Raw genomic sequence first — 25551 nt, 5'->3', positions numbered from 1 at the left:
ACTTGCCTAGGGACTCACTTCTATCACCCAACAGCACTGTGAAGCAATAGCAGAAGACTGGAGGGCCCTGCTCTGTGACTTCAGGCAAAGTATTGAAATCTGTTACCTTAAATGGACTTTAAAGCTTTGCTGTGATAAGAACCAACACAATGTACCCGGTGTGAAATAGACAGTAACTGGCGTATGGTGTCGCGTTGTTACCACGTGACCTTGAGCCAAGCAGCCTCTCTGAACTTGCTTCTTCTCTCGAACGGCTGGAAGTACTAATAATTACCTCTCAGGGTGGTTATGAGGATTACATATGTGAAGATTACAAGGTGTATATGCAAAAGGACTGGCCCAGTGTCTGATAGACAGTAAGCACTCGATATTTGTTTTTTGTTTTGTTTTTTTCCTTCCTCCTCTGAGACCTACCTCCACCGCAATCCAGGGTTTTGCGCCTCTATCATAACCACACTGGCCCCAAGTTCAGCTAAAAACCAAATAATCTGTTGTTGGAGTTGGCTTTTTGAACTGCCTGCAGGTCTTTAGAATCCCCTACCGGATGGACTTTCTGCCTACACCCATAAAAGGAGAAGCTATCAGCGCAGCGTGGAGACCGCCAGGCAAGAAGCAGACAGTTGCAGACCTCAGCGGTCAACACAAGGGGGAGCAATAAGCTCGGGAAAGCGGCGAGGGCCACACCCAAAAATCTCAGCACTCTCCTGGTTCCCTGCCGCTCAGGTCCAAGCAAGAAGAGGATTAAGAGTTGCCCAGAGGGCTGGAGAGATGGCTCAGCCGTTAAAGGCTAGGCTCACAACCAAAAATATAAGAGTTGCCCAGAAAGAACTTCGCGGAGACAAAAGATGCGAGCGGAATGCGGGAATGGGGATGAAACACCTTCCCTTCGGCTTCGGCCGGGCACCAGGCTAGAGAGCCTCTCGGGTGGGTAGGACATTACTCCAGCTTCATGTAGCTCGCCCAGCATCTCCCCACATGCTCTGGGTCACAGCTAAAAGACTACTTACTACAAAATATTACAGAGTCCTGGGTGTTTATTCGGAGAGCTTGGGACCCACAAGGAGAAAGAGGTTCAGAGAGAGGTCTCCAGGCGGTTTACAAAATCACCTGTGCAATTGATGGGCTGCTTTCACGTGTGTCTTCTTACTGGATATTCACAGGCTGGTGTTTGGGGCAGAGGCGAGCGATCATCTCATTTTAAAAGTGAGAAACCTGAGATTCGGGTAATGGCCCACACTCTGGCTACTATGCTCCATCACCACTCACTATTTGCCCCTCTCTTGTGGCCCTTGGTTTGTTTTTATGCTGTCTGGGGATCTAACCCAGACCCTTGCCTGTGCTAGGCAGGTGTTCTATCACTGAGCTATACCCCACCCCACTCCCCCTGTTTTAAAACTAGTTCAAACCACACCCATAACTGCAGGAAAACTACTCGGCTCCAAGTAGTCCATGAATCATTTTAAAATTTTTATTTTATGTTTTATGTGTATGAATAGTTTACCTGTGTGGATGTCCATACACCATGTGTATCCCTGGTCTCCTGGGAGGCCAGAAAAGGGTGTCAGTTCTCCTGGAACTGGAGTTGTGAGCTACCATGTGGGTGCTGGGAATGGAATCCTAATCCTCTGGAAAAGTAGTCCGTGTTCTTAACTGCTGAGCCATCTCTCCAGGTGCCATAAATAAAAAAATGCCATTAGGTTTACTCATTTATTTGTGTGCATGCGTGTGTGTGTGTGTGTGTGTGTGTGTGCGTGCGTGTGTGTGTGCGTGCGTGCGTGTGTGTGTGCGTGTGTGCGTGTGTGTGCGTGTGTGTGTGTGCGTGTGTGTGTGTGTGTGCGTGTGTGTGTGCGTGTGTGTGTGTGCGTGTGTGTGCGTGTGTGCGTGCGTGCGTGCGTGCGTGCGTGTGTGTGTGCGTGCGTGTGTGTGCATGCGTGTGTGTGTGTGTGCGTGTGTGTGTGCGTGTGTGTGTGCGTGCGTGTGTGTGCGTGCGTGCGCGTGCGTGCATGCGTGTGTGTGTGTGTGTGTGTGTGTGCATTGCCATGATTTGCACGTAGACGTTAAGAGACAATATGTGGAAGTTCTTTCTTTCCTTCCACCATGTGAGTTCCAAGAAGCAAACTTGGGCCACCGGGCCTGGCAACTTTGCCCACTGAGCAATCTTGCCGGCCCCACAAATCAAAAGGACATTACTGCACTCTATTTTCCTAACCCACTGAACATGGTGGAGAGATGATACAACCTAGTAATTAAGAGGGTAGGCTTCTATATCACAAGATTCCTCAGTTTCAGACCTATCTGTGCTCAATTTCCAAATCTGCAAAATGGCAATATTAATATTCTTCCAAGGGTATTGACACAGATGCTTTATGGAAGTAACTCCACAGTGCCTAGCACCTAGTTTAATAGTTAATCAATGCAGGATATATTAATGGTTTTTATAATCACAGCCTGTAATGATATTTAATAATCCATCTATTTCTTTCGTGCTATTTACCAAAGTGGAGTTAGAATTAAGTGGAGAGATTACTTCATCAACTAGATTTGTACTGAGTTGGTCCTCTAAAAATTACTGACTACCCAGAATTTCAGAATGTGGACTAGTTTGGAAATGGGGTCTTTGCAAATGTCATGAATTCAGATGAAGATTAACAAAGCATAGTGGTACATGTTTATAAATCCACCTATTTATGACTTCCAAGCCAGCATGGTCTATATGGGGAGACTCTGGGGGAAAAAAAAGTCACAGCAGAGCAGTCTCTAAATCCCATGTCTAGTGTCTTTCCTAAACAGGAGGACACGTAGAAACAGGAGACAAAGGGAAGGCCGCCAGGGGGTGATGGAAGCAGGGACTGGATGATGCAACTCTAGCCAAGGAGTGCCAAGGACTGCCCGGAGCCACACATAGTCATCAGATGGGTTGTCTTCACAGCCCCCAGAAGAACACAGCCTGTCAACAGCGTGACTGCAGACCTCTAGCCTCCAGACAGGGAGAGAATGCGTTCTGTTGTCCAAGCCTCCCACTCCCTGGTGATTTGTTCCAACAGCTTGTGACAGAGCCGCATCAGAGCCTGGTGTTTTTTCTCTTTTACTCTCCCATTGCCTCCCAAGCCAGCAACAAACACTTGGAACATCTACCTACAAAGTTGGCCACTGTAGGAAAAATCTTGACCCCCAAGTGCAATCTTTTAGCACATAAGCAACATAAAGTTGCTGCCGGACACACAGGAACCATTTAATAAATATTAATCAACAAGATGATAAAACATTAGACCAAATCATGGTGTGTTGGGCTATGCCTATTCAAGACATCAGGAGCCTATTTTCTCCCTCTATATACTGAGACCCTAAACTGATTTACAAGTTTTATATATGGAAACCCAAGATTCCAGAACTCACCGCCCCTGTTGAAGCCTTCAGTTGAAGGCTGAAGGTTATCTGAGGCTCAGAAGCCCTGCCCGTTCACCACCTCAGGGGTAACAAATTGAGAGCCACCTAAACACTCTCAGGACTCTGAATCCTACAAGGCAGGGGTGATCTCATCCTTGTTGAACTCTTCTACACTTGCTCGGGAATGGGCTTAAAGGAACGCAGCAGCGAGTCAGAGGAGCTACTCAAGGCTGTAAAGGATGTGGGTCACATGGTAGTTTCCATTAGGTCAGCTTTGGAGTAGAATGGGTGGTGGTGGATTAATAACTACAAAGGGAGGGAGAGGGAGGCTGGGAGAGCTGATTCATTGGAGCAAATCTTAGAGTGAGTCAGGATCAAGCAGAAAAATAGCCTGTTGTCCCACATCTGCCTCATTGTCTGGCAATGAGACACTTCCTCCACGCATACCCACAGGCAAAGCAAAGGGAAGAAAGAGGAAATGGGTTCTTTTCAAGCTCCTGGTACTGTTCCTGTACCTAATACCGTGTCTTTAAACTGCTTCAGACATTGGGTTCCGCTCTGAGAGGTCTCCTACAACCCAGGGTGGTCTACAACTCACTGTGGAGCCCAGAAGGATCCTGAATTCCTAATTCTCCTCTGCCTCCACTTCCCAGAGGATGGGATTACAAGTGTGCACTACCCGATCCAACCGGATTGTCTTTCTGAACACAGAGCATGAGGTCTTTGTGAAATTGTTCATGCCTATGTCACTGTTCCAAAAGCACCTGGGCTGTCCTGGAGCATCTCCACATGCTGTCTCCCTGACCTTCCCAAGCCTGTAATGGCGAGGGGAGGTATGGAGCTGTGGCCTTTGCTCTGATGCTGTCTGTTTGTTTGTTTTGTTTTGTTTTTCGAGACAAGGTTTCTCTGTGTTGTTTTTGGTGCCTGCCCTGGATCTTGCTCTGTAGACCAGGCTGGCCTCAAACTCACCGAGATCCACCTGGCTCTGCCTACTGAGTGCTAGTATTAAAGGTGTGTGCCACCACTGCCTGGCAACTGATGCTGTCTTAATCACTATTCATGTCCCTGGACAGGTCTACCCCATGAGAACTGTTTAGCAGACTATGGCACAGGTTTAGAGTTTCTTATTCTTGTAATTTTTCTTTACCATTTACTAACTCTAATACCTTCCTGTGGTGGTATTGTGTTCCCCAAAATATTGTGCACCCTAATAAACTTATCTGGGGTCAGGGCACAGAACAGCCACTAGATACAGAGGCTAGAAAATGGTGGCACTCACACCTTTAATCCTAGCATTCCAGAAGCAGAAATCCCTCTGGATCTCTGTGAATTCAAGGCCACATTGGAAACAGCCAGACATGGTGACTCATGCCTTTAATCCCAAGAAGTCAGCCTTTAATCCCAGGAAGTGATGGCAGAAAATAGAAAGATATATAAGGCGTGAAGACCAGAAACTAGAAGCATTTGGCTAGTTAAACTTTTAGGCTTTTGAGCAACAGTTCAGCTGAGATTCATTCTGGATGAGGACTCAGAGGCTTCCAGTCTGAGGAAACAGGATCAGCTGAGGAACTGGCGAGGTGAGGTAGCTGTGGCTTGTTCTGCTCCTCTGATCTTCCAGCATTCACCCCAATAACTGGCCTCAGGTTTGATTTTATTAATTAGAAATCTTAAGATTCATGCTACACCTTCTTCTGGTTCTCGGGTTTTTTTTTTTTTTTTTTTTACTATCTTCTCATCATAAATTGGTCACAGTGACATCCACCTTACAGGGTAAGACAGACTTCTCACACAGTGCTGGCACGAAGATTATATGGAGGAATATAGCTGTGATGACGAGAAATATCTTTTTATTTCCTCTAAACCATGATTACACAGGCTGGCATCTCTCTACCAGACTGTAAACTGTACCCGTCTTGAGGACTGTTGGCCTAGGCAGTGATTCTCAACATTCCTAATGAGACCGTTTAATATAGTTCCTCATGTTGTGGTGACCCCCATACAATTATTTTCATTGCTACTTCATAAGTGTAATTTTTTTGTTTTTTTGTTTTGTTTTTTTGAGATAGGGTTTCTCCGGGTAGTTTTGGTGCCTGTCCTGGATCTTGCTCTGCAGACCAGGCTGGCCTCAAACTCACAGAGATCTGCCTGGCTCTGCTTCCCAAGTGCTGGAATTAAAGGCGTACACCTCCGCCGCCCAGTCATAACTGTAATTTTGCTGCTGTTATGAATCATAATATGAATATTTTTGAAGATAGAGGTTTGTCAAAGGGGTCACATCCCACAGACTGAGAACCGCTGGCTAGGGTGTACTAAGTCTCTAATATTCCTCTTGCTAATAATTAATTATGAAGACTAAAAATAATGTATTCAGAGTTATACATTACTTGTGCATTTAGATACTCAGCTTATCTATCTATCTATCTATCTATCTATCTATCTATCTATTTATTTTTGGCTTTTGAGACAGGGTTTCTGTGTAGCTTCGGAGCCTGTCCTGGAATTCACTTTGTAGACCAGGATGGCCTTTTTTTTTTTTTTCTTTTTGGTTTTTTTGAGACAGGGTTTCTCTGTGCAGCTTTGCGCCTTTCCTGAATCTTGCTCTGTAGACCAGGCTGGCCTCGAACTCACAAAGATCCTCCTGCCTCTGCCTCCTGAGTGCTGGGATTAAAGTCATGCGCCACCACTGCCCGGAGACCAGGCTGGCCTTGAACTCAGAGAGATCCTCCTGCCTCTGGCTCCCGAGAGCTGGGATTAAAGGCAAGCGCCAGCACCACTAGCAAATACTCGGCTTCTTGTATGTACTTGTTACACGTCCTTTAAAACAATGTGGTTATTAATCCAGCTCAATCACTTGTGAGCTGAAGTGCAGCCTACGGAAGAAGAAAACAAAAACTCTGATCTCAGGTAGAGTACATTCTCTTCCCTGCAGGTTATCTGGTCCTGTTTCTAGGCTTTGCTATCCCTAAGATCTGCATTCATGTGTTCACGAGGCTAGCCATTCCCTCTCATCCAACGGCTCTTTGTTTCAGCTTCGTGAGAACGCCATTGCCCACGGTATGACGGGGCCCAGATATACAAAGAGCGTCCCATATACCCAAATGGCAAGCATAGAGTGGGAAAACGACACACAAGTTTGCAATTATTTGACTTCGGCCTGAGAGGGAAGTCGGCAGGGCTTATGCCCTCCTCTACCGGGTGCTATCCGGTTTGTTCCACCCCAGAGGCTCCATAGCTAGAATCCTTTTGTGCACCTAATGTGATGTGGTTAAGAGGGTGGTCTCCTGGCGCTTCGTCTTTATCTTTGCACCCTTGCTTCCAACACCACACCCTGAGGCCGGGGCAGGAGGAAAAAATGAGCAAAGAAGCCACGTTACCAGGTTTTCCATAAGTAATTCTAAAGCAGACGCTAAAACTCACTTGATTTATTCACATTTTGGATAAAATCCCAATTAGGCTACCACAAGGGCCCTGCCCCTCAGGCTCCCAGGAGGTGGAAAGTTGCAGAACCTTGTCGGGGAAGAGAGCGAGCCCAGACTCCAGCCCGGCTGAGGAGGGTACTTCCTCCCGGAAGTGACGCGAGCTCAATCCCAGCCTGGCTCTCCCAAACAAAAGGGATCTTGGGGCCCCGGGAGGAGCTGGGATGACTTTGGAGAAGCCCCGCCTCCGGCCGGCGCGAATTGGTGGCAGGGCCGCGAAGGAGAAGCTTCGATTGGCCGAAGCATCTGCCAGTCGCTGCCGCCGGCGGATGAGGGGGCGGGTCCTGGGAGGCTGGGGATGGGGAGCGGGCGGCGGAGGCGGCGGCGGGGAAGGATCCCGGAGAGCGGAGGCCAGGTACGGAGCGCGGGCTCGGGGTTCGGCAGTGCTGGGGGGCCGGGTCCCGGAGAGAGCCTTCTGGCCGGAGCGTGGGTGGCTTCCAGCAGTGGGCCCTGTCGCGGTAGGGCTGGTCCCCTAGGGGGCGGGGCCGCCGCCTCCAGCTCCCGGGATTCCCCGAGGAGGCGCCGCGGCATCCTCGGGGGTCCTCGCGGCTGTTCATTGTCTCTCGCTAGCATCCGCCCCTCAGCAGGGGTCCCCTCCTGACCCGGTTCACACCGAGGTGCCTCGTGCCCAGCCCCGGCTTCGGAGAGGGAGTGGTGGGTGCAGTCTTCTAGGCTGCTGCCCCCCACCCCTATATTGGACCCCCACGAATTCAGTCCTTCCGTCTCACACCTGTCCTTCCTCGCAAGGGTGGGACCAGAACTAGTGTTCTGCGTAAGGTTAAAAAAACAGGCGTTTTCCCTATGAGGGATGGGCGAAGCAAAAGAAAAAAGAAAAAACGTGGACCCAGACAGACGTTTCCAACAGCCAAAGCGGCCTTACCCCCTCTTTAGTCCTTCCCATCCCCCAGCCTCTGATGCTCAGCATTGCTCCTGCAGCCCCTCGGATCCTGTGTTCTCTAGCTGAGTGTTGAGAGCTGCCCGGCTTCGGGACATTTTTAGAATGTGGCAGGAGAAATCATACATTACCTGCTTCCCTTCGCCCTTTTTACCTTCTTCACCCTCCTATTTCTTGTGGGAGAAGCCAGCTTTTAGGGGCTTTTTAGGTTTGAGTTGCCTTTCGGTTTTGCTTTTCACCCGGTTTCTTCCCTGAGAACTTGATAGGAAAGCATCCGCATATTTCATAGCAAGGTGGGTGTGTTAGCTATCAGCAGAGTTCGCCTTGTGTGGGTAGAAATGCAGTGTGTATTGTTTGACAGTCAGTGAATAATAGCATAATTTCAAATGAAACGGTGTCAAGGAGTCAATAAATGGCTTTGCACTAAGAATCCCCATCTCCCAGTTTGGAGTGGGCTGGTCCGTTGCTCAGGGAGACTGCAGTTAACCTTGAAGGTGTATGGCAGGTTGAAACAAAAGACAGGAAGTATTTGAACAAAATTCAGGTTCAGTTGGCTAGGTTTATGATTAATCTGGTCCTGTGGCCTTTGAATACTCTCTAGCCCTTCTTTTATAGTGGGATTTTACCCTCAAAGGGAATGAATATGCCAGGCGGTGGTGGTGGTAGCGGCGGCGGTGCACACCTTTAATCCCAGCACTCCGAGGCAGAGGCAGGTGGATCTCTGTGAGTTCAAGGCCAGCCTGGTCTATAGAGTGAGATCTAGGACAGGCGCAAAGCTACACAGTAAAACCCTGTCTTGAAAAACCAAGAGGGGGCGGGGATGAATATACATGTGATTGTTTCTACCATGCCAGCATCATCAGCCAAAATTTAGAGCATTAAAATAAAAGGTAGCTTTACATTTCAGAGAGAAGAGTAAATAAAGGCCTGGTAAATTCTGTTCTCATGTAAAACTACCCAAGTGTCTCTGTAGAGTGCCTGTGAAGATTTTTGCTCAAGTCATCAGTTGTAAAGTACAAATGACTTTGGCCTGATGTTAATGTCATCGAATCTCCAGTAATCATCTATGGGTAGCAGTGCCACCTATTAATTTTTCCCATATTGTTAGCATTTTAAAACTGTAATCTCCAGTTCCATTTTCCTACTGGTTATTTTTAGCTGGTAGCTGTGAGATGCAGAGCTGCAGTCCCGGAGGGTGACTGTCGTGGCTGTTGTCTCCAACCTTTCCGAGTAGACTTTATGAAGGTAATTATGTTTCAATAGTCAGGTTCCACGGTTTCCAAGCCTCTCTGGGGGCTTGCAGAGCTGCCCCGTGATTGTTTCCAGATATCTAGCGAAAGGAAGCACAAAGAAGAAACTGTGCTCAGACTCTCTCCAGCAAACACAAAAGTTTATTGCTGTAGGAGGGAGAGATACATTATCCCAGCAATAGCAGCAAAAGAAGAAAAAAAAAATCTAGAGGCAGAACAGGAAATCCCCAAAAGATAGATCTTATTACATGAGTAGAGAACAGAAAATAAACTAAGGTAGAAGACTTCAGGAAACCAAATGAGCGATGAGGGCCAGGGTCTTGATAAACAGAGAGGGGAAAGAAAATAATGTCCGTTGGTGTTTTGGCACAATAAAAAAAGACCTGTTTAATGTACCTTTGGATCTTGAGAGTGGTTTGGTTTGGTTTGGTTTAGTTTGGTCTGTTCTTTTAAATTTGAGAGTGGGGCACTGGGTCTCACCATGTTTCTGAAAGCTATGTGTCTATATAGCCCAGGGTGGCTTCCACCTCCTGTGTGTTAGAATTACAGCATGTTCAACTCTGGTGGAACTCTTTCCTCTAGCCTTTTTTCAGTGTCTTCTTGGTCATGTTAGATGGAGAGGAGTGTTATGTACAGACAGTGTGTGTGTGCGCATATGTTTAGTGGATTTCATTAAATTAGTCTTTCAGGGCATAAAGCCTGCCCTTTGTAGTTTCCACGGTGCCTAATGTGAACACTAAATTCAGTTTAAAGCTCTCACTTAAGGATCAAACTAGACAGATAACTGATAAAATATGGCATATCTTGTTAGTTTAAAACCATCTGCCTTCTTGTCTTCATGAAAAATATGATTTTTCCTTATTTGATACAATAGGCAATTGCAGTATCTGAAGTGACTAAAATACTGACTTTCCTATGAGAAAATATCTGGTTAGGTACTCTTTTTTTTTTTTTTTCTGTCATGAAATTTGAGCCAGCCTTATGAACATGATCAGTTGTAGTCATCTTAAAGTTATATGTGTATAAGAATCTGACCTAATGGGGATGAAGTGAGTTCTGGAGAGCACACTAGAAACTGTTGATTATTTTTTATTTTTAGTCTCTGAGTATTTGGTTTGTCACCAGTGTGCTGGTGAATTTTATGTCACCCTCACAAAGCAAGAGGCATCTGGGAAGAGGGAACCACCGTTGAGAAAAGGCTCCCACCGGATTGGCCTGTGGGACATTTTCTTTTCTTTTTTTTTTCCTTCGAGACAAGGTTTCTCTGTGTAGTTTTGGTGCCTGTCCTGGATCTCGCTCTGTAGACCAGGTCGGCCTCGAACTCACAAAGATCTGCCTGGCTCTGCCTCCCAAGTGCTGGGATTAAAGGCATGCGCCACCACCCAGCAGGACATTTTCTTGATTGATGATGGATGTGAGAGGGCCCAGCTCACTGTGGGTGGTGCCACCCCTGAGCTGGGGTGGCAGCCTGAGTGCTCTAAGCAGGCTGAGCAAGCCAGTAAGCAACATTCCTGGATGGTCTCTGCCTCAGCACCTCCGTCCAGGTTCCTGCCTTGAGTTCCTGCCCCGACTCTCCTCAGTGATAGAGTGTAGTCTGAGAGTTGTAAGATGACATAAACTCTTTCCTCCCCAAGTTGCTTTTGGTTGCTGTGTTTTATTCTAGTAATAGAAACCCAAACTAAGATAACTGGTCTCCTTTATGTTGTGTTGTTTTGTTTTGTTTGTTTGTTTGTTGTGGATTTTTCATTGATTTTTGTACTTTTCTCATAACCCTGTGCTGGGGCTTGAACTTGAAGCCTTCCCCTGAGCTATACCTCCACCCTCAGTGTTTGTGCTTTAACTTACCACTAGATGTGTTAACGGGGCACAGGACATCTTGGGTTTCTAACAGTAACCATTCAGACTGCTCTTGGTGAGCACCGTATCCCTAGTCTGTTACGGATTTGTGCCAAGTCAGAATCCCACTTACAGTACTGCCAGTAAGTTTGCTAACCAGAACTTGGATTCCTGGCTTTCCGTGGTGTTTTTTAGAGGCTGCCATTGAATTAATGTTTAGTGGTATGAGGTGAAGAGATTATTTCTAGATGCGAAAATTGTTTGTGAAAAGTGGTCTGTGGGGTTGGCCCCCAGGAGTGGCTTGCCAGCCTACTTATAAAGACTATTTTTAATTCCTGAATGTTTCAGTTGATAACTGAAAATCAGGTTCCAACTTTTAGTTCAAAGCCCTCTCTGTTCACACATCAAGTTATAAGATTGTGTGAACCTACTAAGGTACCTCATATAGGAGACAGTCATTGAGAGATACTACTGTTGTCATTAGCACTTGGCATGTGCATTAAAGAAATCAACATGCATGTCCCATTCTACTCTGGAGGCTGAGGTGAGAGGTTCTCCTTTGAGACCACCTTAGTCCAAAAAGAAGGAAAAAAAGAAGGAAAAAGACACTAAATAGTCTACTTAAGCAGAAGTGAAGTAGTATTTATTGATTGGTTTTGTTTTAAATTTGTCTGTAAATAGCTATAATTTGGGCTAGAGAGATTCTCAGTGGTTAAGAGCACTTGTTGCTCTTGCATAGGTTCCAGCTTCAGTCCCAGCACCCACATGGAGGCTCACAACCATCCTTAGCTCCTGTCCCAGAGAATCCGACACCCTCTTCTGACCTCTGCTGGAACCAGGCACACAGATGGTGCATATAAGTCCTTGCAGGCAAAACACTCAGACACATTATAAAATAAAATAAATCTAAATAGCTAAGGTTCCTAAATTGAGGAAAACAGTTTACACAGGTTATAATCTGAGCCAGTGATTTTTTTTTTTTTTGAGATCATGCCATCGTGTCATGCAGATAACCCTCCCCATGTGTAAGGAAGGCAGGAGGTTCTAGTCACCAGTTGTCCACTCTAAGCTCTACTTCTTAAATGCTCCCATCCTGCATCTTTTATGAATGGTTTTGTGGGTGCTGTGCTTACTGTATGGGTTGTATCTCCTATAAGATTTAAGAGATTTTCAATGATAATTTTGACTTGAAGCATTTTTTTCCTTATTTTTGAAGGCTACCTCCCCTGTTAATCCAAAAATAAGGGAAGATTTTAGGAACAACCAAGAATGGATGGGAAGGAAATAGGGATGGGGAATTGAGAATGGGTGTGGGGGATGGCAAGGGCAGGGGGCTGGGGATTGAAGACAGGACTTCAGACATCCTTGAAATAAAGACTGCAGTACTATGGCCCCACCTTCAAAAGTACATCCAAACTTGGTGTGTTGAGTGCAAAGCCAGAGCTTCCCCTCTAAATGTGCCTTTCTGTTGTTAAAGGTAATCTTAACTGTTAGAGCCACAAAGATTATAACTCACAATTGTCAGTACATTTAATAGAAACTAGAAAGAAAAATTAGTGAGCACAAGATGATGACGTTTACAGACCAAAAAAAAAAAAAAAAAAAAAAAGGACTGCCTCTGCGCCCTGAGCACTAGTGGGCATTTAAAAGCATGAGACCTTGTGTGGAGCCTGGGAGATGGGGGAAGGGCAGAAAGGAAAGGGAGGATAAATTGCTTTAACAAGGCATAAGGGGCTGGGAAGTTGGCTCAGTCAGTTAGGTGCTTGATTGCATAAGCTTGAAGACCAGCGTTCTGATCTGCAGCACCCTCACAAACAGCCAGTGCAGCTGCAAGCCTGTGAGCTCAACACTGGGGAAGCAGAAACCAGAGGATCCCTGGGGCTTGTGACCAGTCAGCCTTGCCAATCAGGAAGTTCCAGGTTCAGTGACGGGACTGTCTCAAAAAATACTGTGGAGAGCAATTTAGGAGAGACCTGTTGCTGACTGTTGGCACATCTGCACACATCCAAACATCACACACACACACACACACACACACACACTCACTCACTCACTCACACTCGGGTGGGGGAGGATCGATAGGGATTGAAGATCCGAAGGAAAGAAGGATATAGAAAAGATGGTAGGGAAGTGGTAGGAAAGAGCGCTAACGGGTGTGCGGGAGGCCGGGCTCTGTTAGGTCCTCCGAGCTAGTCCTTGTGTTTGCAGGTGCTGCGGCACTGAAGGCAGAGCCCGTCTAGTTCTTCTTTACCCCAGCCCAGGAGAAGGGCCTTGCACGTGCTAGGCAAACACGCTGTCCCTGAGCTATGTCCCTACCCCTCTTTTTTTGTTCTCCCTTTTTTTTTAATTGAGACTGGTCTCACTAAATGATTGCCCAAGCTTGAACTCATTCTGTAGTCCAGACAGTCCTTGACATTGAGATCCTCCTGTCTCAGACTCCCTGGTGGCTGGGATCCTGGGTCTGTGCCACCAGGCCAGGCTATAGTTTGTTTTTAACTGGCTTAGTGTGTGAGGGTACAAATCTGGTCCTGTATGTCAGCTTTACCCCTTGTCTTTAGATTAAAGACACCAAAATAGATTTCTTTAAGAGAGTCCACCTCCTAAGCCCTTGCCCCTCAGCGGACTAGCTGACTCCCACAGGTTCCTCTTGGGGGGCTGCTTGGTTCTTACTCAGCATGTCTCATATCCCAGTCATCATTTCCCCACTAAAACCAGTTCCCGTTCTAACATCCCTGTTTCTATTGACCACATTGTCTTTGGTCTCTAAACCTCTGCTGGGTTTGGATTATTTCCCCGTGAACCTCCCTAAATGGAATCAGTCTCCAAGTTACTGTAAGTAAATCCCTCCCGCTTCCTCCTCCTTTTTCTACCAGACAGAACAGCTGTCTACAGAGTTCAGAATCTTGTGAAACACTAAGCAGATGTGTAAATGGATGAATTAAAAAAATAGAATGGGATAACTGCTCCTGAGTTCAGAGCTGGGTTCACTTCTATTACATGTCTAATGGCAAAATTAGCTGTGATATTTTTAGCAACCCCATTTCTCAGTCCATTACAAGTTGTAACTTGATTAAAAGCTGTAAAAATTCACCAGAAGCAGGGACACACTTTTGCTTTCATTTACATTGCCAAAGGCACACAGGACTGGTGGAGGCAGAGGAGTGTCCTTCTCTGTTCCCAAGTACTGTGCAGCTACCATCATTGCTTGGACTTGTGTGGAACATACCCTTAAACTGACATTTTTGGGAACTGGAGATGCCATCTCCTCCTTGGATCAGGTCAACCTTCTGAGTTGGGTTAAAGAAGAAATAAATTTATTTTGATTTGTAAATTAGACAGTAAAAGATAGACAGTGATGCTCCATTGAAAAAATAAATAAATAAAAGATAACGTCTCGTCCTTGTAGGTGGACTTGAATGGATGCCCTTCAGTGATGCAGCGTGAGAACTGATCAGTCACAGGCACTAACTAGCTCATTGAGTCCCCACAGCCTTCTGCTAGAGTATATATCATCCTATTTTATATATGAAGACCTACAGCTCAGGTGTTAAATGGACCCGAGGCAGCTTGAAAACCCAGTTGTCAGGCCCAAAAGTCCATGCACTTTCCAATACAACACACTGTCACCCATGAGAATGATTTCCCCGAAGGACCTGGAGCAGAAGACATTGCTGTTGGCTGATAATGTTCAGCCGGCAGCAACTTGTTAAAGCTATACTTCTGTTAGAGGCTTGGGTGGAAGTTTTTGCAGTTCAGGGAAAGAGGTTGTGAGCATGGCGAAGACACAGACACCTTGGCTGTGGTGGTTCGTCCTCCAGACTGGCGGGGTGTCTTTGCAATCCCTGTGGAGCAGTGACTTCATCTGCTGCAGCCGCTGAAGGGGTTTTCCTTTCAAGCAGCCTTAAGAACTGTGACCCATGAAAGCATTTTACTGAAAATGAAATCAACCCACACAACCACTGTTCCCTTGTTCTGGTTTTGTCAGAAGAACAGAGTTCTGGGGGACTCTGGTAGTTAAAATAGACACGTTAGGCTGAAGTCTTGTTGTGCTTTCATTTAAACTAACTAGCAAGTACGGAAATAAGACTTCTCATAATCTGATGTTTAAAGGTATATTTCTTTTCTTAAAATTTCAAATGATAAACATTTTGTTAATGTTACTAATTTTCATTCACACCCATCCCATAAGCTGAAACTATGTCATTCTTCTGGTGTGGTCTTATGTTGGTGAGAATAGTGAGAGGGTGTAAACAGATGCCCAGGTAGACAGACCTGGGTTTTTGTTTTGTTTTGTTTTTGAAATTGGGTCTTACTATGTAGTCCTGGCTTTGCCTTGAACTCGTAGAATCTTCTTTCTCAGCCTCCTGAGTGCTGGGATTACAGGTATGCACTGTCATGCCTAATTAGAAAACCTGTTTTTAATAGCTTTGTCTTGGTGTCCTCTTAGAGAGGGAGAGATGCTTGTTTACGGAGAGCTGTTCTCCAGTACACATGTAATCTTGCTGACAACATGTAAGAGAAATAGTAAGAGAGACACATGCACAGATACACACACAAGACCCTCAGAACCAAGCCAAGCAAAGCTTAATTGTGGTGTCCGAAACAGCAAGGTAGCCCAGATTTTAGAAATGAGTAAGTGGGTCCGGCAAGATGGCTCAATGGGTAAGGACATTTGCTCCCAAGCCTGATGACCTGAGTTCAGTCCTGGGACCCACATGGGTAGAGAACCAACTCCGGCAGGTTGTCTTCTGAACTCCACACAGATGCCATGGTACACACACAAACAAATAATAAATAAATATATAAATAAATAAGATGCAAATTTTAAGTGCTCAGTGCTAGACCCAGTTCTCTCTAACTGTGCTGTATGCTCAGTCCTCGTTTGTAAAGTGAGGGACTGAATTAGATTTCTGAGATCCCATCACCTAAGGCTGATAAAGTGAGATCAGCCATGAACAATGGTTTTCAAGAAAACCACTGGAGTCAGATTTACTGGGTGCAAATCCCGTTTCTTCCACATCCTAGCTATGAGACTCTAAGCAAGTTCTTCAGCCACTGTGCCTCAGCTTGGCCAATTTTAACTGGGGTTGCAGTGATCATTGAGGTGTGTGACATCTGTCACCCAAGATTGTGATAATATATGTCAAGTACTTAGAAATGTCTGGTGCACGGTCATTTTTAGCTCAATAAATGCTTATCTTTTTTCATTATTTCTCATTTGAATTCTTTGAAAGTTATGCTATAGAATGCTGAGGTGGTGGTGATTAATGTTTTCATTGTTCATAGTAAGCGTTTGTTTGCTTTTTTTTTTTTTTTTTGGTTTTTCGAGACAGGGTTTCTCTGTACCTTTGGAGCCTGTCCTGGAATTCGCTCTGTAGACCAGGCTGGCCTCGAACTCTCAGAGAATCTCTTGCCTCTGCCTCCTGAGTGCTGGGATCAAAGGTGTGTGCCACTACTATCTGGCTCATAGTAAGCATTTTTATAGTAAGCATAAGCCTTGAAGGTCTGGTGTCTTTGAATCTGCCTTAACGGAGTACGCCAGTGTCTTAATGCTGACCTTGTGTTTTAGCATAACTGCAAAGCTCGGTCCCTAGAGACACCCTCAGTGTTAGATAAATAAATGTCTTGATTTCCCCAACACCATGACTTCTCCCTAAGGGCATTTGTTATTCAGAAGTCTTTAGGGATAATTCAGAGGGTCCTGAAATGTACAATCTCTAAAACATTTTCCCAAACCATTCATTTTATTGTAATGCTGTTTATTGCATGGCCAGGAAAAAAGGTAAAGCTGTCTGAGAAAGGGTGTGCTATGGTACATGCTCACATGGTAGGAGGAAGGCTCGGATCTGGTTGTCCGATGCACTTTCAGAGTAGAAAGTGAGCCAGGCCCAGTGGCACACATCTGTAACCCCAGCATTGGGAAGCAGAGGCAGCAAGGTTGTTGCAAGTTAGAAGACAGCCTACTCTGCATTAACAGGTTCCAGGCCAGCCAGGACATAGGAAACAAACAAACAAAAAGCGGTTAGTGTATTGTTCTCTTGTGTCACCGCAGACTGGTGACACATACTGGTTTAAATAAAAAGAATGGGTTTTCTCACATACTGGCTAAAAGTAGACCACTGTTCTGATCAGGTTGCCTTCTGGCCTTGCACCTTTCCCTGACTGGTCTGTATTCTAATTTTCTTTCATAAGGATACCAGTCTTAATGGAGTAAGGATTATATTGACCGTGTGTGTGTGTGTGTGTGTGTGTGTGTGTGTGTGTGTGTGTGTGTGTGTGTTGTGTGTGTGTGTGTGTGTGTTGTGTGTGTGTGTGTGTGTGTGTGTGTGTGTGTTTTGAGACAAGGTTTCTCTGTGTAGTTTTGGAGCCTGTCTTAGAACTCACTCTGTAGACCAGGCTGGCCTCAAACTCAGACATCCGCCTGCCTCTGCCTCCCGAGTGCTGGGATTAAAGGCGTGCGCCACCACTACCTGGTTCTGTATTGACCTTTTTTTATTAAGTTTTTTTTCATACAATATATTTTGATCTTATTGTTTCCCCTCCCCTAATTCCCAGAGCCTCCCCACCTCCCTTCCATGCAACTTCATGTTCATTCTCCTTTCTAAACAAAACAAAACTCTGAAAATCAAAACAAAAATAAAGCATACACACACACAAAAAAAACCCATGAAGTCCATTTTGTATTGGCCAACTACTCCTGGACTTGCCCTGGAGTATGGCTATTATAGCCAGTGACACTCCATTAGAGAAAACTGATACACTTTTTCCCCATCAGGTATCAGTGGCAGACAGCTCAACAGGTTAGGAATGGGACCCTGTGTCCACTTCCCTTTCTCCATGCTGAAAGTCTGTCCTCTTTGAACCTGCGCAGGTCTTGAGGGTGCTCTCATAGTCTTTCATTACTTCTTTATCGGTCCTGTTGGGTCTGGATGACTCTGCTTCTTTGGAATCATTCCCCACCTCCGGCTCTTACAGTCTTTCCAACTCCTCTTTCACAGAGATCCCTGAGCCTTGCAGGGAGAGGTTTGATAGACATCTCATTTAGGACTGGGAACTCCAAAGTCTCTCACTCTGTGCACGTTGTGTGGTGACCTCATTTGAACTTAGTTGCCTCTTTAGAGTCTCTGGGGCTGGGAGTTAGCTCAGTGGTAGAGCACTTGCCTGACAAGTTCAAGGCCCTGGGTTCAGGTCTCAGTACTGCCAAAAGAGAAAGGCGGGGAGGGGGCACGCCTTAATGTCTTCAGATGCAGTCATGTTCTGAAATGCTAGGAATTAAGATTCAACATGATTGGTGTGGTGGCGCACACCTTTAATCCCAGCACTTGGGAGGCAGAGGCAGGTGGATCTCTGTGAGTTCGAGGCCAGCCTGGTCTTCAAAGTGAGTTCCAGGACAGCCAGGACTGTTACACAGAGAAACCCTGTCTTGAAAAGAAAAAAGAAAAAAAAAATACAGTTCAAATATTGTGGTGGTTAATTTAAAAAAAAAAAGATTCAACATGAATTTGGGGTGAGGACTCAGCGCATTAACATATATTATAGGATTGGAAATAGTCTAATTAAGTTACTATTACTTAATATTATAAAATGAAATTATATTTTGTACCTTGATTTTATGATTAATAGTAGTAGTAAAAAAGAGACTCCCCCTAGGTATTACTGTGTGGTACAGCCAGCCTCTGCTGAGCTCCCTCTGCTTTAGTGTCCCAAATTTTGGGGTCACACACAGGTGTGCACTCGCTTTCTTGGCTAAAAACTGCTTTTTAAAACAAATCAGAAAATCATTTTGTTAAAGCTTGTTGACATGGCCTCCTTCCCTGGCCGGATCCTAAAAAAAAAGGACAAAAGAGGGTGGGGCCATTTGGAGCACTGTCACTGTCTTTCCCCAGATGGACGGACGGCTAGCCCTTCTGAACCCAGAAGTGCCGGGGGTGGAGAGATTTGAATCCTTTGAGAGAGTCTAGTATGTCAGCACTTCCACCTCCTGAGAAGGGGACTCTGGACTCATTTTGTAACAGTGCATCTGTGTCCGTATTTAGGCTTAGTAGCTTTAAACAGTGTTTCGTGTTTTTTTTCTTAATGTCTCATGTACATTGGTTTTCATTCATTTGGTTTGGTCTGGTTTGGTTTGGGTTTTTAGAAAAGATCTCATATAACCAACCAGGCAGGCCTTGAATCCACTATGCGTTTATGTCCAGGCTGGCCTTGAATTTTTTATCTTCCTGCCTCCCACCTCCCAAGTGCTGGGATAAGGGGCATGCATAACCATGCCCTGGAGTATACTGGGTTTGTAGGATAATGGGTATGCACAACCATGCCCAGGTATATACTGGGTTTGTAGGATAATGGGTATGCACAGTCATGCCCGGGTATATAAACTGAATTTTTAAAAATTTGAGTTGTTTTTTTTTTTTAGATTTTTCTATTGTTTTATTTTTGAGGTTACCCTGTCAAGAACTAAGACTCATCTAAAATGTTATTTGTTTGTTTTTTTAATCCATGTTCCTTATTACTAACTACTTAGAAAGTAAACCTTCCCATGCAGCACACCCAGATACTAGGCGCAGACATTTTACCTGTGTTCCGCCCTGCCCCGCCCTGCCCTGCCCTATTACTTACATGGCTGTAGAAGCGTTTGGGGTGTTTTCTTTTTCTACCACCTGGTGAAAGGGCAGCCAGGCCTGTTGTCCTACAGAGTTAGTTCAGTTCCAGGGCACAGGCTTCGTGGAGAAGAAACAGGAAGCGCGGTCAGAACCAGAACCAGAACGAGAACGGGAAGGTTGGGAACAGAGCGAGCAGATCACAGGCAAAATCAGCAGTTAAGAAGGTGCTGCCCGGGGGTGTGGACGAGGGGGTGTAGCCCGTGTGTGCTTATACACTCCTTCCTCCCTGATACCTGTAACTCCCCTGATTGTTGTCACATTTAGGCCAGACATGGTAGGACACACCTTAATCTCACTACTTGAAGAGTTGAGGCAAGAGAGCACATTCAAAGCCAGCCTGTTTCAAAAAGGAAAAAGAGGGCTGCATGCACTTGGGAGGCAGAGGCAGATAGATCTGTTGAGTTCAAGACTAGCTTCCTCTGTATAGTGAGTTCCAGGCCAGCCAGGGTTACATAGTAAGACTGCCTCAGAAGACAGACAAAAGGATAAAAAGCGAAAAAAGAGGAGTTCGGTTAGTGAACACTCACAGTCTCTTGCTGTTAGCTCTGGGGAAGGGGCAAGGGGCCTGTGACAGACTAAATGCTGAGCAAGCTTGTTTGAAATCGCATACCGTAATGTAAAAAACGTTCATGCTTAGCCTAAGCGGGCCTATTTTTCCAGGGCATTGAAATACTTGTAACATTTTTATTGTATGTGTTTATATGTGTTTTTATTAAGAAAACTCTGAAGTTTAATACACTGTCAGCTGGCAGTGAGAATACATCCCGACAACTTGTCCACAAGTGGTTTTTCTTTCAGATTTATAGACTGTAGCATTCCCTAGACAGAGTGTCTGGGTGTAAACTCTGGGGCAGACTGGGTCTCGGAGGATTCTACTGGAAAGAGTAAGCTGGCATCTGGTTGGAATGATCCTGTCTTTCAGAGTCACTTACTGGATGGTGTCAGTGACAAGTAACAGCTCACTTGAAAGGAGGAGTCGGTCGCCTGCAGTATGGCTTGGCATACCCAAACCTGGCAGGGATGGTTCTGGTAATGAGTGTGGCTTAAGAAAACCCTCTTTGAAAACCTTGGCTGTATAATTCTGCCCGTATGCTGGCAGAGATTGCTGGAATGCCTTACTTAGTGGTTTGCCTGCATGGTGTTGGTCCTCCACTCTTGACTGTGTGATGGACCCACACTTCCTCTCCTAAATGGGAAGGTTCAGGTTTTAACTGTTGGCTCAGTAAATAACTTGGAATCAACTGAAAAAAGGTTTTCATACTTGTATATATTGTTATGTTGAGCCTAACTCCCCGACCCCCATCCCTACCCTGGACCCCCCATCCCTGCCCCCTCAACCCCCTTCCCTACCCTGGACCCACCACCCTGTCCCCCCATCCCTATCCTGGACCCCCCATCTCTACCCCCGACCCCGCATCCCTACCCCCTATCCCCCATCCCTACCCCTGGCCCCCCATCCCTACCCCCTGACCCCGCATCCCACCCCCCCACATCCCTACCCCCAGTCCTCCTACCCTCCCTTTTCTTGCCCCACTCTTTTCCTGGTGCCCCCCTTTTTTTCCTTTTCAGTTTCACTTTCATATTGTGTGTGTGTGTGTGTGTGTGTGTGTGTGTGTGTGTGTGTTTTAACTATAGATTAATTGGGGAACTATAAGCAAAAACATTTGTTTATAAGTCAGCATTTAATGTGGAGACATGGTGGGAAAATAGAAGTTGGCGGTATTTGGTCATCCTTTTAAACAGTGGAAATGGTCACAGATTTCTTTGGTTATCAGGAAGTGAGATGAGATGTTTCCTTACGCAGATTTGGCAGTGGAACATTTTGGTTGTGATTATGTTCTGAGTGAATTGTGGCATTGTGCATGAGTCTGATGCTGACAGACCTGTCAGTTCAGGGAAATTGAGTGCCCAGTGCCCTTGAGAAGTTAGTCCTTGAAATGGCACTGGATGTCAGAAGAGATTTCAGGATCTCGGAGGCTGAGGCAAGAGGATCATTTGAGTTTGAGGCTGCCCTAGGCTCTGTAGCAAGCCCCTATCTTAAAAGAAAGGGGGGCAGTCAGCAGCTCCCCCCGTGTCTTAAAAGAAAGGGGGGGGTCAGCACCTCCCACCCTCCCTAATTACCCTTGCACAAGGGAAGTCAGAGCCCTAGCGCTTCATGTATTATTCAGCTTCAGCCGGAGGGACTGGCCATACTCTTGTCGTTAACAGCCTACCGCTATCAGGCCTTACCAGCTGTGGTCCTAGTTGGCACTAATGGTGCGCATCACTTTGTTCACAGTGTGGTCACAAGGACAATGAATTTCTTCTTGTTTTGCAGTGTTGGACGCTTTTCCACCATGCTGACGACGTTTTAGATACCTGTCAATTTTCTCAAACTTTCACTGAAGGAAACCTCTAAGACTTTGTACCGGAGGACTCCGAGTGCAGCCACCAATTACCAGGTCAGTGTCACTCCCACTGCACCCACAAACATACCACTGCCACACTAAATCATAATGCAGTCTGGAGGTCTCTATAGTGCAGACAAGATTTTATTGTAAGAAGTATTACAATGTGTATTGAGACTAGATCCCAGTGTATAGAATAGCAAAGAATTGCTAAGTTTTAGTATTTATGAGGAAAGGTTGCTAGAATATGCTGGTCTTGAGTTTCACAGCTGTGGCCCTTCTCCCATCTTGTATACTGTTTGTATTGCATTAGAAACAATAAGCCAGATGATTTGATATGTGTTCATAAAATGTTCCAGATATTAGAATTTGTGTGTACAAGTGATTTACAGACACAGGTAAGACTACAGTGTGTTGTGTGTTATAGATGCATGTGTGTGACAGTACATGCTCCTGTGCGTGCACGTGTAGACACCAAAGGACAGTATGGGATGTCTTCCTCCATTGCTCTTCACCTTATTTTTGGAGACAGGGTGTCTCAGTGAAGCTAGTGCTCCCTGCTTGGCTAGATTGGCTAGTGGGCTGTAGGGATCTGCTGTCTCTGCCCTCACCAGTACTGACTAGGGTTACAGGTGCCTGCTGCCATGCCCCACTTCTTTATATGGGTGCTGGAGAGCTGAACTTGGGTCTTTATCTTGCACAGCAAGGAATTTACCCAATGAACTATCTTCCCAGCCCCAGGAGTATCGTTCTTTATGTCATTGATTAAATAAAAAAAAATAGGATTTTTTTTCTTGTGTAGGCTAGACTGCTTTATAATTTAAGTGACTCTGAAGATGATAGGAATTTTTTTATGCTTTCATGGAGATGTATATTATAATAGCAGGTCAGAGACTTTGATTTGGGTACAGTCTGATTTAACTAGGGTATGTGTGTGTTGAATTTTTTGTTTGTTTTGTTGTTTGGTTGGTTTTTCAAGACAAGGTTTCTCTGTGTAGCTCTGGCTGTCCTAGAACTCACTCTGTAGACCAGGCTGACCTCAAACTCAGAGATCTGCCTACCTCTGCCTCCCAGATGCTGGGATCAAAGGCATGTGCTGCCACCGCCCAGCTGTGTGTTGGTTTTTGTTTCTGTAGTAGTAGGGGTAAAACCCAGTACCTGCTGGACTAACAGTCCACCACTGCGCTTCACTTCCAGTCCTTAGGCTTGGAAAGGAACTAAGGAGGACTTTGGAGAGCACCTAACTTGTTGTTTGTTGTTGTTGTGTTGTGGTTTTGGCTTTTTGAGACAAGGTTTCCCTGTGTAGCCCTGGTTGTCCTGGAACTCACTCTGTACACCTGGCTGTCCTCCAACTCAGCTCTGCCTGGCTCTGCCTCCCGAGTGCTGGGATTAAAGGTGTGTGCCACCACTGCCCAGCCTAATTTGTTTTGTTTTACCTTTTAAGAAACAGGACAGCTAAGTATCTGGGTTCTCAAGGCCATCTAGCCGGTCCTGTCCCCAGGACTGGCAGTCTGCATTCTCAGTAGCCCATGGTGTTTCACTGGAATGACGCTGTTGCTTTTGGTCATAGTTTTGGACCTCTAAACAAAAATGTTTAAAGACTCCAAAAATAGTGACGAAAAGAGAATAATACGAACAGTGATTTTTAGCGTTGTTTCTGCCATCTTGCCTTGGTGCTTAGATGGCCAGTTGATTTACTCTACTCCATTGGTATTTGTGGTGTGCCTTTCCCATGTGCCCATTATTCTGTTTAGCATCATGGGAAGAGAGAGGAAGAGCATGAAAGGATATCCCTTCTGCCCTGTGATCTCAATGAGGGAAGTCAAAGTAAGAAACCAGCTTGACTCAGCTGGTGTTTAATTCCTCACCATGCTTCCCTCCCAATACTGGCCTCTGGATGCGGTCATGACTGCAGAGGGTCAGCTTTTCCCATGCCTTCTTTAGAGTTATTTCAGAAAACGAAAGAATCAGCATCAGCCGGGCGGTGGTGGCGCACACCTTTAATCCCAGCACTCGGGAGGCAGAGGCAGGCGGATCTCTGTGAGTTCGAGGCCAGCCTGGTCTCCAGAGCGAGATCCAGGAAAGGCGCAAAGCTACACAGAGAAACCCTGTCTCGAAAAAACCAAAAAAAAAAAGAAAACGAAAGAATCGTAGTTATTAATTACTACAGCAGGGAGCTGGGAGATAGCTCAGTGGTTGAGTGCTTGTTGAGTGGTGGTGCAGGCCTTTAATCCCAACATTCAGGAGGCAGAGGCAGGCCGATCTCTGTGAGCTCAAGGTCAGAAAAAAAAAAAAAAAAGAGTGCTTGTTGCTCTTTCAAGGAACCTGAGTTCAGTTCCCAGCATCATGTAGGCCGGCTCATAACTACTTGTAACTCCAGCTTCAGGGGATTTGATGCTCTCTTCTGACCTTTAATGGCACCTGCACTCAGGTGCACATACACACAGATGTACATAAGTCAAAAAATAATAATTATTCAAACAGGACCAATGAGATGGTTCATTGGATAAAATCACTTGCTGCCCAAGCCTGATGACCTAGGTTCGATTCTTGGAACCCAAACTAAAGGAGAGAATGGACTCCTGAAAGTTGTGGTCTAACCTCCACATGCGCCATGGCACACACATTGCCCTCCTCATACTTACATCTGCACAAAATAAGTAGATAAGTGATTAAATTTTTTTCTTAAAGTCATCGATTGAGGTGTGGTAGTTTATGCTTGCACTCTCAGCACTAGAGAGGCTGAGGCAGGAAGAATGCTGTGTGTTCAAGGCTAGTCTAGTCTGGACTTCAGAGTGAGATCCTGTCTCAAAAAAAAAAAAAAACAACTGCCGGGCGGTGGTGGCACACACCTTTAATCCCAGCACTGGGGAGGCAGAGCCAGGCAGATCTCTGTGAGTTCGAGGCCAGCCTGGGCTACCAAGTGAGTTCCAGGAAAGGCGCAAAGCTACACAGAGAAACCCTGTCTCGAAAAACCAAAAAAAAAAAAAAAAAAAAAAAAAAAAAAAAAAAAAAAAAAAAAAAAAACAAGGAAGGAAGGAAGTCCTTGAAACAGCTGTGGATGTCTTCAAGCTTTCTGAAGCCCCATCTTCCTGAAATACACCATGAGAGGAAGTCTCCCAGGCATTCAGATGGGAAGATGCTGACCTGGCACTGGCCGCAAAGGCTTGTGTTCTTGGTCGTGCCCTGTATAGCTCAAGGCAGGACTGACAGACAGCTTTATTAAGTTTATTGATGGTTTTCTAATTGGGATTATTTTCTTTTGTGTTTTGTTTTCACAATAACTTACAGGACATAATCTTTAATGCTACTGTGGGATTCACTAGATGCGGGAAATCCACTAATAGAAGTTAGCATTTAGAGCTGAGGTTACACTAAGGACATTTTACTATGTGGTAAAAGATTACTATGTATAAAAAAATGACATGCTAAAACATGCTCTGATGACACATTGAAGTACACATCTGTTCATGTTCTCCTTCACTTCAGTGCGGTGGCCCTGAAAGAGTCAGTAACTTTTTTGAGTGCCCCTCACATTTAAATTGAAGAATGAGAAATTGCTGGAGAGTACATGAACTCATACTGCCTTCACTCTGAAGAAAAACTATGACAGTTACAGTTTAGGAGTAAAAAGTAGAAGGAAAATAGTGTCTGTACTCC

At 45.4% G+C, this 25551-nt stretch overlaps 1 protein-coding gene and 1 long non-coding RNA gene across 3 annotated transcripts in view; one reads left to right on the top strand and one right to left on the bottom strand.

Annotated features, from left to right (window-relative positions):
- The first annotated feature begins 7113 nt into the window (after positions 1–7113).
- Cttnbp2nl (CTTNBP2 N-terminal like) overlaps positions 7114–25551 on the top strand; it is a 49670-nt gene continuing 31232 nt past the window's right edge. Inside the window, exons 1-2 of the mRNA XM_052730391.1 lie at positions 7114–7218; positions 21822–21945. The gene's annotated coding sequence lies outside the window, so the exon portion shown is untranslated. The remainder of the gene's footprint in view (positions 7219–21821; positions 21946–25551) is intronic.
- The window catches only part of LOC128105332 (uncharacterized), a 56653-nt gene continuing 39681 nt past the window's right edge, over positions 8580–25551 (bottom strand). The window contains exons 3-4 of one of the 2 annotated variants that reach the window (XR_008216309.1): positions 19461–19561; positions 17241–18041 (exon numbers count right to left, since the gene is read on the bottom strand). This is a non-coding gene — a long non-coding RNA (uncharacterized LOC128105332). Of the gene's footprint in view, positions 9089–17240; positions 18042–19460; positions 19562–25551 lie in introns of those variants that run through there. The other variant, XR_008216310.1, reaches the window with a different exon arrangement.

This window comes from Peromyscus californicus, unplaced genomic scaffold, assembly GCF_007827085.1.
Source record: "Peromyscus californicus insignis strain IS unplaced genomic scaffold, ASM782708v3 Scaffold_9__1_contigs__length_137607984, whole genome shotgun sequence".
In the NCBI taxonomy this organism is placed as follows: domain Eukaryota; kingdom Metazoa; phylum Chordata; class Mammalia; order Rodentia; family Cricetidae; genus Peromyscus; species Peromyscus californicus.
This window is presented reverse-complemented; position numbering and strand designations above follow the sequence as displayed.